Below are 13,710 nucleotides of genomic sequence, written 5' to 3'. Positions count from 1 at the left end.
TGTTCTTAAGATTCAAATTTATTCTTAAGGTTCCAAAAATGTTCGTGATTTAAAAAACTATTCACAATTTTATAATTTCACTCATGAATTTGAAAATTGTTCACAATTCAAAAAAATTTGTTCTTTCAAAATTTGTTCATAATTCTAAAAATATTCACAATTTTTATAAAAAAATCACGAATTTGAAATTTGTTCATGTTTTAAAATTTCCTCAAAATTCAAAATTGTTCGCTGTTTCCAAATTAGTACACTATGTTCACATTTTTTCTAATTTTGTTCACAAATTTTAACTTTTTTATATTTTAAAAAATGTTTGTGGTTTCAAAAAAAAATCACAATTTTTTAATGTCGTTAATGAATTTGAAATTTGCCCATGTTTCAAAATTTGTTCACAATCTGAAAAATGTTCGAGGTTTAACGATAAATGTTTACATATTTATATTTTTATTCACGTATTTGAAAAAAAAAATCATGTTTCAAGTTTATGCACAATTTTAAAAATGTTTGTGGTTTCAAAATCTGTTCGCAGATTCAAAAAATGTTCACAATTTTAAGATTTTGTTCAAAAAAGTAAATTTATACATGTTTCAAAATTTGTTCATAAATTATCAAAAATTGTTCTAAATTTTCAAAAAGTATTCACATTTTAAAATATGGTTGGAAGTGTGAAAATGTTATGGATTTTGTTCATATTTACAAAAATTGTCAAACTTTTTCAAATTTTTCGAGTTTTGGAAAATTGTTTACCATTTCAAAAAATGTTCCTGTTTTTCTAAATTTCTCCACGAATTCAATAAATTATTTGTAGTTTATAAAATGTTTTATAAAATACCTTTCTGAAATTTCACGAAGTGTTTTTTATCTTCTCTAGATGTTTTCTTCAGTTTTGATTGGTATTGCGTTTAAAAAAATTTCCGAATTTAGAAGTTTAACATTTTTCAAACTTCATTCATAAATTCAAAAAATGGTCTTCAAATTCGTATTTTTCTTTTGTATTAATCCATTTGTATTACGTTTTCTCTTCAAAAAAACATATTTTTCTCAAAAAGTCAATGGTCAAGCGATGAACCATGATCGGAGAACCGGGAAAATCGGCTAGTCCCTGAGCGAGCGGCCGCTTCCTTGTTGGTCCGATCCATGATAGGGTGATCTCCTATTCGCTGCTTCACGCGTCGAAAAATATCCCAGCGCTCGCTAGCTTAGTTCGGGGGCATCGGCTTGACAACTCCATCTCACCTTCACGAGGTTTCCTGGTTCAATGAGGTTCTTTTTTTCGTTTGCTAGTTTGCTACTAATATGGCCAATGGTTTTTATATAGTTTTTGAAAATCCAACTATTCAAAAAAAATCAGGGAATTTTCAAAAAATATATGCAAATTTGGAAAAAACGTCATCAACTTTTGAGAAAACTTCATTGATTCAAAAAAAAATTCAATGATTTTGGAAGACAGTATCATAAATTTATAAAATGTTCATTATTTTTCTGAAATTTTGTCAAATGTTTTAAAAGTTCATAAATTTTATAAAATATTCACAAAAATGATAAAATTTTATCAATTATGAAATACTTCATAAATTTGTCAAATAATCAAAATTTTAAATAAATTTCATTGATTACGAAGAAGTTCCACGTTTTTTGAATTGTTTTCACGATTTGATAAAAAAGAAAAAAGGAAAAAAGAAAGAAAAAAGAAAAAGAAAAAGAAAAGGAAAGAAAGAAGAGAAAAAGAGCAAGTGAACACAGCAAGTGTGGTGTCCCTCGTGGTTACTCTTGTTTATCAAGAACAACATATATCACGTGTGTGTCGGTTTGCGATTTATAGGTTAATAGGCGCAACGGGCATCGAATAGAAAATGCCCGAACCTCAAAAGAAAGAAATAATAAAAAATGGCCAGTCATATAAAAAGAAAAGTCGAGCTACATACGTGCGTACTCGCTCATAGACCCGTACCCACATAACGGCAAACCTCCTTTGATGTAACGCTTCTCAAAGTTTTTGCACCGTCGCTCGTTCCTCGTGAGAGGGTCCTTGGCCAATGGACTGACGTCGTAACTTATCCAATTTCTCATGTGTTGTGGCTGTAGGCCCAAGCGGCCCAGCGAAAAAAGATTAATAGGATTGTTGGTCTTGTGTTTGGACCTCAAGCAAGAGAAAATTGAGATGTATTCTTTCTATAGGCATTGTATGCTTCTAAAGGGGTGAATGATATGGAGGAATTGCTGCAACATGTGCCAGTGCGTGTGACACCGGCGATCAACACTCCTTTCAATGGACCCTTCGAACCAGCCAAGGTGCGGGCGGCGCTATTTAAGATGGCACCGTCTAAGGCACCCGACGTCGATGGATTTACAACGGTTTTTTAGCGATGGTGGGACCTTGTGCCGTCAATTTTGGAGTTTGCTAATGGAGGGGATATGCCCATGGGTTTCAACGACACTACTATCACTTTTATCCCAAAGGTGTGTCACCCCGAGGCGATATCTCTATACCACCCAATTTATTTGTCCTAAATCGCAGCTAGAATGATCACTAACCGGCTCAAAGAATAGATGGATGTGTTAGTTGGAGAAGAACAAAGTGCATTCTTTCCTAGTCGTTTAATTACAGATAATGTACTAGTTGGGTTCGAAAGCATTCACTCTATGAGAAGAAGGAGAAGAGGCAAACATTATTCTCATGCTATTCACCTAGATATGGTGAAAGCTTGCGATAGAGTGGAGTGACATTGTTTGGAACCTATTCTTGTGTGAATGGGTTTCAATATCACTTTTCTTCAATTGATCATTGTTAGAGTTATAATATAAGTCATGTACCCTTTTGTATTTATCCCAATATATAAGGGTTTCCTGCATATAGTCCATCACCTGTACATGTATATATACCGGCCTATGGCCTCATGGGAATACAAGTTGCTTATTCCTAACATGGTATTAGAGCCTTAGGGTTTTTTCTCGCACGCGCAACTCGTGCTCCGATCCAATCTCGTCTCCCCCGCAGTCGCCATCCGTCTCGTCCGCATCTGGCGTCTGAGGATGCCACTCGCGTCAACGACGCTCCTGGCCGCGTTGCTTCAGATCGATCTGCTCCTGGCCGAAGACGCTCGTGGACGAATTGCTCCTGATCAAGGCTTCCTGGTGGTTCCCGTACCCATCGCTTACTCGGTCGCCGCTGTTGGATTTTGTCCCGATCTAGAGACAAACCAGCCGGCTCTTGCGCTGTTGGATAACATCCCGATCTGGAGTCAAACCAGGCAGCTGATCTGGCTAGGCTCACAACACGTGGGTCTCCACCGGTTCTTTAAAACTACTGCCTGGTAGCTCCCGTGGCCACCAGCTCCCGATCTCGTCGCCCCCCGGCTGCTGCCTTCGTCGGATTTCGTCGGATTCTTCTGTCTCGACGTGATAAATAAATAAAAATGTCTGCTGCATCCGGCTACATTGCTGTTCCTCATTGTCCAGTGATCTTTGATGGCACTAACTACGCCGAGTTTATTGGCTTCATGCGCATTCACATGCGTGGCATCTGTCTATGGGGTGTTCTTTCTGGCGAGGTTTGTTGTCCGCCATGTCCGGTTCCTCCCGTGGCTCCCACTCCGCCGACCCCACCGGCTCTTCCTGCGAATGCTTCTCAGACCGCAAAGGATTCGGCTAAACTTGCTGATGAGGCCGCTCTGAGTGCTTATGATGAGAAGGTCTTGGCTTATGAGGAGGCTCTTCAGGCGTATCGTGCTGCTCTGACAGTTTACACCCAGTGGCTTGATGATGATGCCCGTGCTACAGCTGTTCTCACTGCTAGTGTTCTACCTCAGTTTGCTTCTGAGTTTCTAGGCCTTCCTACTGTATCTGAGATGTGGACCCATCTTCGTCAACGCTATCAGCCCTCTGGTGATGCCTTATACCTCTATGTGATTTGTCAGGAGCATGCTCTTCAGCACGGTGACTCTACTTTTGATGACTTCTATGCGTAGAGTTTTTCTATCTAGCGCCAGCTCGATTCTCTCCGCACTGCTGGTTGTCGTACTTGCCCCTGTCGCCAGGCTGTCCAGGCCAACTTGGAGTTTCATCGTGTCTATGAGTTCCTCTCTCGGCTCCGTACGGAGTTTGAGCCCCGGCGTGCTCAGTTGTTTGCTCGTGGCCGTATTTTTCTCATGGAGGCGCTTTCTGAGATTCGTGCTGAGGAGACTCGCTTACGTGGTGCTGGTTTGCTGGAGGTTCCCTCGGTGCTCGCTGCTCGGTCTCCTTCTACGCCACCTGCTGCACCGACACCTTCTCGCTCGAGTGCTCCGCCGCTCTTGCCCACTCCTTCTGGAGGCTCAGGCCGCCCCCGTCCACATTCTGGCTACTGCAACAATGATGGTCCTATTGAGTCCCACTGCTACACGAAGAAGAAACACTTGCGTAAGGCGCGATCATCATCTACAGAGACTTCGTCATCTACCTCGACAGCTTCAGCCATCGCTTTGACTGAGCAGGATATTCTAAGACTTAAGTGTCTGCTCGCTGCTTCAGGTTCTTCCTTGACGGGTACTGCTGGTTGTGTGACTGCAGCTTCCCGCATTGAGCAACCACCTTCTACACAGTGAGGTACATCCCCATGGGTCCTGGACTCTGGAGCTTCCTTTCATATGACTTCTAATTTTTCCACTCTATCCTCTCTTTGATCGCTTGATTCTCCTATTCATGTCCTTACCGCTGATGGTACCCCCCTTCCCGTCGTTAGTAGAGGCACTCTTACCACTCCTTCTTCTTTTGTTCCTGATGTTGCTCATGTTCCTCGACTTACCATGAATCTGTTTTCCGTTGGTCAACTTGCTGATTCTGGTTGTCGTGTCATCCTTGACCTTGAATCTTGTTCAGTCCAGGACCGTCGCACGCACACTCTGGTTGGGGCTGGTCCTCGTCACCGTGATTCTGAGGGTCTTTGGGAGTTGGACTGGCTTCATGTTCCTTTCGCTGCCGACTCTATCGCCAGTTCTTCCGCTTTGGTTGCCTCGGCTACTGGTTCCTTCCAGCAGTGGCATCATCGACTTGGTCATCTGTGTGGTTCTCGTTTGTCGTCGTTAGTTCGTCGAGGTCTTGTGGGGTCTGTCTCAAGAGATGCCTCTTTAGAGTGTCAGGGTTGTCGTCTTGGCAAGCAGATTCAGTTACCATATCCACATAGTGAGTCAGTGTCTAAGTGTCCTTTTGATTTAGTTCATTCCGATGTATGGGGTCTGGCTCCCTTCGCTTCGAAAGGGGGTCATAAATACTATATTATTTTCATAGATGACTTCTCTCGTTACACATGGCTTTATTTCATGACTTCTCGTAGTGAGGTGTTGTCCATTTATAAGCGTTTTGCTGCCATGGTTCATACTCAGTTCTCTTCTCCCATTCGTGTGTTCCGTGCTGACTCCGCTGGCGATTATATCTCTAAGATATTGCGTGGTGTTCTTGCTGAGCAAGGGACTCTCTCTCAATTCTCTTGTGCTGGTGCTCACGCTCAGAATGGCGTGGCTGAGCGCAAGCATCATCATCTTCTTGAGACGGCTCGTGCATTGATGATTGTTGCCTCTCTCCCGCCTCACTTTTGGGTTGAGGCCGTCTCCACCTCCACCTATCTCATCAATTTCCAGCCTTTCGCTGCTCTACACGGTGGTGTTCCTTTCGAGCGTCTTTTTGATCGTTCTCCCGATTATTCGATGCTTCCCTTGTTTGGTTGTGTCTGCTATGTTCTTCTTGCCCCCCCCCCCCGAGCGCACCAAACTGACCGTTCAGTCTGTTGAGTGTGTCTTCTTATAAGGGCTATCGTTGTTGGGATCCTATCGGTCGTCGAATGTGTATCTCTCGGGATGTGACTTTTGATGAGTCTCGTCCCTTCTACCCACGCCCATCTTCCTCAACTTTTTCAGTGGAGGATATCTCTTTCCTCACTTTTCCTGACACACCTATCACACTCGTCGAGCCTTTGCCTCTTAGTTCCGCTCCCTCTGCTTCTCCACCTCCAGTCGATTTGTTGCCACCATCTTCCACGGTCTCCTCGTCTAGCATGTCACCAGATTCTACACCTTCATCTCCGGTGACTTCTTCGTCGCCACTCCCCGATTCTATCTTGGAGATTCCTCCTTCCATTGTTCCATCTTTTCCTCAGTGTTACACTCATCGTTCACGTTCTGTGGATGCCTCTGTGGATGTCTCATCATCCTCGTCTCAACCTACTTATGGCTTGTGTTTTCGTCCTTGTCCGCCTGTTGATCGTTTTGGATTTTCCACCGCTGGTGCTGCCGTTCTTGAGCCGACTACTTATCATCAGGCTGTTGTTCATCCTGAATGGCAGTTTGCGATGGCAGAGGAGATTGCTGCTCTTGAACACACTGGTACGTGGGATCTTGTTTCCCTTCCTCCCGGAGTCCGTCCCATCACTTGTAAGTGGGTCTACAAGGTTAAGACTCGCTCCGATGGTTCTCTTGAGCGTCACAAAGCTCGTCTTGTGGCTCGTGGTTTTCAGCAGGAGCATGGTCGTGATTATGACGAGACTTTTGCTCTTGTGGCTCATATGACCAATGTTCGTACACTTCTTGTCGTGGCCTCTACACGCCACTGGTCTATCTCTAAGCTTGATGTTAAGAATGCTTTTCTTAATGGTGAGTTGCGTGAGGAGGTGTACATGCAGCCACCACCTGGGTATTCTGCTCCTGATGGCATGGCATGTCGTCTTCGTCGCTCTCTCTATGGCCTTAAGCAAGCCCCACGCGCCTGGTTTGAGCGTTTTGCCTCTGTGGTGACTGCCGCTGGTTTTTCACCCAGTGTTCATGATCCAGCATTGTTTATTCACCTTTCTCCTCGTGTCCGGACTCTTCTTCTTCTCTATGTTGATGACATGGTCATCACTGGGATGACCCCGAGTATATTGCCTTTGTCAAGGCCCGCCTTAGTGAGCAGTTCCTTATGTCTGATCTTGGACCTCTTCGCTACTTTCTTGGGATTGAAGTCTCTTCTACCTCTCATGGCTTCTTTATATCCCAGGAAAAGTACATCCAGGATCTTATTGCTCGTGCTGCTCTTACTGATGAGCGCATTGTTGAGACTCCTATGGATCTCAATGTTCACCTCTCTGCTACTGATGGCGATCCCCTGCCTGACCTGACGCATTATCGTCATCTTGTTGGCAGTCTTGTTTATCTAGCTATCATCGTCCGGATATCTCTTATCCGGTTCATATTCTCCGTCAGTTCGTCTCTGCTCCCACATCAGTTCACTATAGTCATCTCCTCCGTGTTCTCCGATATCTTCAGGGCACGATCTCTCACCGTCTATTCTTTCCTCGCTCTAGTTCTTTACAGCTTCAGGCCTATTCGGATGCTACGTGGGCTAGTGATCCTTCAGATCACCGTTCACTTTCTGCTTACTGTGTTTTTTTGGTTGTTCTCTCATTGCCTGGAAGACGAAGAAACAGATTGCAGTTTCCCGTTCGAGTGCAGAGGCTGATTTGCGAGCGATGGCTCTTTTGACGGCAGGGGTGACTTGGTTACGGTGGTTACTTCAGGATTTTGGTGTTTCTGTCACTACACCGACTATGCTCTTATCTGACAGTACATGTGCTATTAGCATTGCGCGCGATCCTGTGAAGCATGAGCTCACCAAGCATATTGGTGTTGATGCTTTCTATGTGCGCGCTGCTGTGCAGGATCAGGTTGTTGCTCTTCAGTATGTGCCTTCCGAGTTACAGTTGGTGGATTTCCTCACGAAGGCCCAGACTAGAGCACAACATGGCTTTTATCTCTCCAAACTCAGTGTTGTTCATCCACCATGAGTTTGAGGGGGGTGTTAGAGTTATAATATAAGTCATGTACCCCTTTGTATTTATCCCAATATATAAGGGGTTTCCTGCATATAGTCCATCACCTGTACATGTATATATACCGGCCTATGGCCTCATGGGAATACAAGTTGCTTATTCCTAACAATCATGAGGTGTGTATCATCAGTCAAATTTGCAATTCGTGTGAATGGGGAACTTCTGCTTTTCTTCATGCCCTCATGTGGATTAAGACAAGGCGATCCCATGTCACCCTTTTTATTTATGTTGTCAGCTGAAGGTCTAACTTCACTACTTAATTTTTATGGAGGGGCCTTTATTGACAGAGGTATTCAAGCATCTTGAGAGCACCATGGATAAATCATTTGCTTTTTGTTGATGATTGCTTGATTTTTACCACTGCGAATCACCAGAGTGTTGCACGGCTGAACCAGATACTTGTGATCTATTCAACCTGTTGAGACTAGTGTGTGAATAAAGAGAAAAGTGCAATTTTCTTCACCCCGAACTCGCCATACCCCATTAGTCAATTGGTAAAATCTGTGTTGGGTATAACCGTGGAAGCGTTTTTGGATAGATACCTGGGTCTCCCTACTGTCGTTGGTCGGATTACCAGTGGGACGTTCGAACATATCCACGAGCGTGCTAGAAGCAAGATGCGCGAGTGGTTCGAAAGGTTAATGGTCTGTGCTGCGAGAGAGACTTTGCTCAAATCAATTATTCAAGCTATTCCAACTTTCAGCATGACCTGCTTTCGGCGGACCAAGAAAGTTGTGCGAGAAAATTACTTCAAGTATGGCAAGATTTTGGTGGAGTAGCTCTCTAGATAAACGCTCAATGGATTGAGTGTCATGGGAGAAACTTGCATCACCTAAAGATGGGGCGAGATGGGACTCCGTGACCTCGAGATCTTCAATCTTTCTTTACCACGCAAGAATGGAAGGCGGTTTATGATTGAACCTAATTCTCTTTGTGCTCGAGTGATGAACACACGTTATTTTCATGATACTCACTTATATCTAGCCATGGGCAACAAAGCCCGACCCGGCCCAACCCGACCTTGCCCATGGACCGGGCTTGGGTCTAATTTTAAGCCTGTCGGGCTCATCGGGTCGGGCTCGGGCCTAGAAAAAACCAGTTTACGCCTATGTCGGGCCGGTCTTGGGTCCAAAAGCTAGGCCCGACAGTCGGGCCGAGCCGGGCTTGGACCTGTGTTTTGTACCACGGGCTTTTTTGGCCCGGCTCGAGTCCCGACCCGGCCCAAGTTTTGCCGAGGTTTATACTCACTTCATGCATGCCAGAGTTCTGAAATCTGCATCTCCTATTTGGCGAGCAATTATTGCAGGACGGGAAGCATTGCAATTCGGCTTGATCAAACAGGTTATCTCTCGAACAAATATTTTAATTTGGATTGACAAATGGATTCACGAAAGTTTAATACCTCGTCCAATATTAAGGCCTCTAGATACAAATTTTGAGATGGTGAGTGAATTACTTGATTCTGATAATTGTACTTGGCGGATTGAGTTTCGAAGTGTTTTTTTGGCACATGACGCGGCAAAAATCCTCAACATTCCGCTCCGGTCTGGTGGGGGAGTAGATTATTTTGATTGGGCAACTGAAATGTTGGGTATCTACTTTGTTAAATTTGCTTGTGAGTCAGAAAGAGTGACATGCTCTAGAGGAAGGGACTAGTACTGGCACATCACAAACAGAACAACAGACATGAAGAACCCTTGAGAAGCTTAAGGTAATACCAAAAGTGCGGGAATTTTTTAGAATTAATGGGCTTGGCCCATCTACAAAATTCTGAAATCTCAAATTGAGCCCATGAATAAAATGGCAAGCGGTGGTGTGGTGGTGCTAAAGTTTAGTCCCATACCGCTAGTGGAGGAAGTGTTGGACCTCTTTATATAGTGAGTTCTCCCCACCACTCTAAATGTGTGTTGAGAAGAGAAAGGAGAGAACCACACGCCCGTGCTCGCTCGCCTCGTCTGGCCGGACGGGGAGGCGCGTACGTGCGACATGCGCGTGAATGGTCCGCCAAATTCTGGTTTGATGCCTTGCGGGGGCGCGGCTTCCTTTTGTCGTTTTATTTTTTATGTCTCGGCAAAAAAATTGAGAATTTCTTCTCCGGTAAGATACGACTTGGAAACCAAGTCGGTTTGAGACGTGGCCGCGACATGGAACCAACCTTGGTCCTCCTATATATACTGCTTATCGTGGTCGGCCAAAGACACACCGAAATCATCTAGGGTTTTGCCTCGTCTCACAACTTGCGCCGCCATCGTATTCTACCTCACCTCAAATGCCGGCGTGCATGGGCGTGCGAGAGAGCATGTCTCCGGAACCGTTCGTCTTTGCGATCCTGCACTCGGAGAGGACGGATTAGGTTTTTGGGAAGCGCTTTATGCAACTGCTCAAATTCGTCACCATAGGTCGTCTACCATCCAAGTCAGGTGATGCTACTCATCGTCATCTTCATCGCCATCATTAAAGGATTGTCACCAACATCATCGTCAACACAGTCGCTCGTGATGCAACTAACGAAAAAAACGTTATTCGTAATCTGTTTATGATGATCGATGTTGTTGTTGCTTCTTGCGCGGTGATGTTGTGCATGTTTAGTTGTTCTGCCGGTTTGCTAGAGTATTGCATGCTACTTTCTGTGTTAGTCATGAATTATTTACTGGAATTAATCATGAACTTGCCTAATCTTCCAACAATCCAAAAACCTAATTGTAGGCAATTTCCTGAGTTAACTATGGCTAGATTTGCTCATGCACTGAGGCCGGATAAGTTTACCGGTGTGCACTTTAAGAGGTGGGAGGTGAGATCCACGCTCTGGCTTACTGCTCTGAAAGTTTTCCATATTAGTGCTGGCATGCCAGAGGGAGCTTCTGATGAAGATCAGAGAAAGTTCCAGGAAGCCAACACTGTGTTTGTGGGATGCGTTTTGAGTGTTCTTGCTGACCGTCTGTGTGATGTGTACATGCACATACAAGATGGAAAGATACTATGGGATGCACTGAAGGCTAAATTCGGTGCTACAGATGCAGGCAGTGAATTGTACATCATGGAGAATTTTCACCACTGCAAGATGGTGAATAACCGTTCTGTGGTTGAACAAGCTCATGAGATACAATGTATTGTGAAGGAATTGGAACTCCTTAAGTGTGATCTACCCGATAAATTTGTGGCTGGGTGCGTGATTGCAAGGTTGCCTCCTTCATGGAGAAACTTCGCCACTTCTCTAAAACATAAGAGATAGGAGATATCAGTTGAAAATCTGATTGCATCTCTTTATGTTGAAGAGAAAGCTCGGGCTAAAGACACTACTGAGAAAGGAGGTGAGGTTCAACCTACTACCAACATGGTACAAAGGTTCCCACAGAACAAGAACAAAGGAAAGAACAAGCCTGTTTCAACAAGCCTAGAGAGACTACTACCTTCAAGAAGAAGAAGTTCAACAGGGCTGAGCTAGAGTGCTACGCCTGTGGGAAGCTCAAACACTTATCCAACGAATGCCCAGAACGCGCAGACCGCAGAGGGAAAACCAGCTCCAAGACAGTCTACATGGTGACCGCTAGCAATACTGATGGGTATGGTAATTTGCCTATTGTGCTTTCAGTATTCCAATCATCTTCATGGTGGATTGATTCAGGATCTAACATTCATGTGTGTGCTAACGTCTCTTTGTTTACTTCTTATCAGGTCGCAAGGGATTCTTCCGTCCTAATGGGGAATGGGTCGCATGCTTCTGTTCGTGGCATTGACACGGTGGATCTGAAGTTTACTTCGGGAAAGATCGTGCAACTAAGGAACGTGCAGCATGTCCTAATATGAACAAGAATCTAGTTAGCGGCTTCCTTCTATGTAGAGATGGGTTTAAGGTAGTTTTAGAGTCAAATAAAAAAATCGTGTCGAGATTTGGATAATTTATAGCAAAGGCTATGAGTGCGGATGCTTGTTCCGCTTTTCCCTTTCAGATTTTTGCAATAAGTCGGTAAACCAAATTTGTTCTAGTATTAATGATGATACAAGTGTTTGGCATTCTCGTTTATGTCATATTAATTTTGGTTTAATGTCTCGGCCATCCAGTATGAGTTTAATTCCTAATTTCACACTTGCCAAAGGTTCTAAGTGCCATAGTTGTGTGCAATCGAAGCAACCTCGAAAGCCTCACATGGCTGCCGAAGAGAGAAACTTGGCACCTCTAGAACTCATACATTCTGATCTATGTGAGATGAATGGTGTGTTGACAAAAGGTGGAAAGAGATATTTCATGAATTTGATTGATGATGCGACTAGATTTTTCTATGTTTATTTGTTGCAAACTAAAGATGAAGCTCTCAATTACTTTAAGATCTATAAAGCTTAAGTTGAAAATCAACTAGAGGGAAAGATCAGGCGTCTTAGGTCGGATCATGGTGGAGAATATTTTCCCAAAGTTTTTGATGAATTTTGTGAGGAACATGGTATCATTCATGAGAGGACGTCTCCTTATTCGCCCCAATCAAACGGGATTGCCGAGAGGAAAAAAATGCACGTTGACTGACTTGGTGAACGCCAAGATAGACACTGCTGGTTTATCTAAGGCATGGTGGGGGAGGCTTTGTTGACTGTATATCATGTCATGAATAGAGTTCCTAACAAAAATAAAGAGAAAACCCCTTATGAAGAGTGGGTTAGGATAAAACCATCACTTTCTTATTTGCGCACTTGGGGATATTTGGCACACGTCAATATTCCTAACCCCAAGAAACACAAACTTATACCAAAGACAGTGGATTGTGTTTTTCTGGGTTATGCTCATCGGAGCATTGCTTATAGATTTTTAGTAGTTAAATATGAGGTTCCTGATATGCATGTACATACTGTAATGGAATCTCGTGTTGCAACATTTTTTGAGAATATGTTTCCTATGAAAGATATGCATAACATTGCTAGATTTTCTTCTGAGTTAAATTCTAAATCTAGTACATTTGATGATTATATTGAACAAACACACGAGGAAGTCCATGAGAAGGATAACGATGAAGCTCCTGAAAGGAGCAAGAGACAAAGGGTTGCAAAATCCTTTGGTGATGATTTCATCGTAGACCTTGTGGACGATACTCCTAAGTCTATTGAAGAGGCATATGTATCTCCGGATGTAGATGATTGGAAAGAAGATGTTCATAATGAGATGGACTCAATTCTTTCTAATGGAACTTGGGAGTTAACTGAACGACCTTATGGTTGTAAACCTGTGGGTTGTAAATGGGTGTTCAAAAAGAAGTTAAGGCCTGATGGTACTATTGATAAGTACAAGGCGCAACTTGTGGCCAAGGGCTGCACTCAGAAAGAAGGCGAAGATTACTTTGACACCTATTTACGTGTTGCTAGAATAACCACCATTCGGGTGCTACTTTCCCTGGCTGCCTCTTATGGTCTGATCATTCATCAAATGGATGTAAAGACAACTTTCCTAAATGGAGAGTTGGAAGAGGAAATTTATTTGGATCAGCCTGATGGGTTTGTGGTAAAACGAGAAGAGAAAAAGGTGTGCAAGTTGCTAAAATCTTTGTATGGTCTGAAACCAGCACCTAAGCAATGGCATGAGAAGTTTGAAATAACTTTGACTTCTGCGGGATTTGTCATTAATGCGGCTGATAGGTGTGTCTACTATCGCCATGGTGGAGGCAATAGTGTCATATTATGTTTGTATGTGGATGACATATTGATCTTTGGTACAAACATTGTTGTGATCAATGAGGTGAAGACTTTCCTATCAAAGAGTTTTGACATGAAAGATCTGGGAGAAGCCGATGTGATCCTAAGCATCAAACTTATTAAGGATGAGAGTGGGATTACTCTAACGCAATGTCACTATGTAGAGAACGCCTTGAGCCGTTTCGGCTTAATGGATA

The sequence above is a fragment of the Hordeum vulgare genome, chromosome 1H (assembly GCF_904849725.1).
Source record: "Hordeum vulgare subsp. vulgare chromosome 1H, MorexV3_pseudomolecules_assembly, whole genome shotgun sequence".
NCBI lineage: Eukaryota > Viridiplantae > Streptophyta > Magnoliopsida > Poales > Poaceae > Hordeum > Hordeum vulgare.
The sequence above is the reverse complement of the archived record's forward strand: the minus strand, read 5'-3'. Positions refer to the sequence as shown.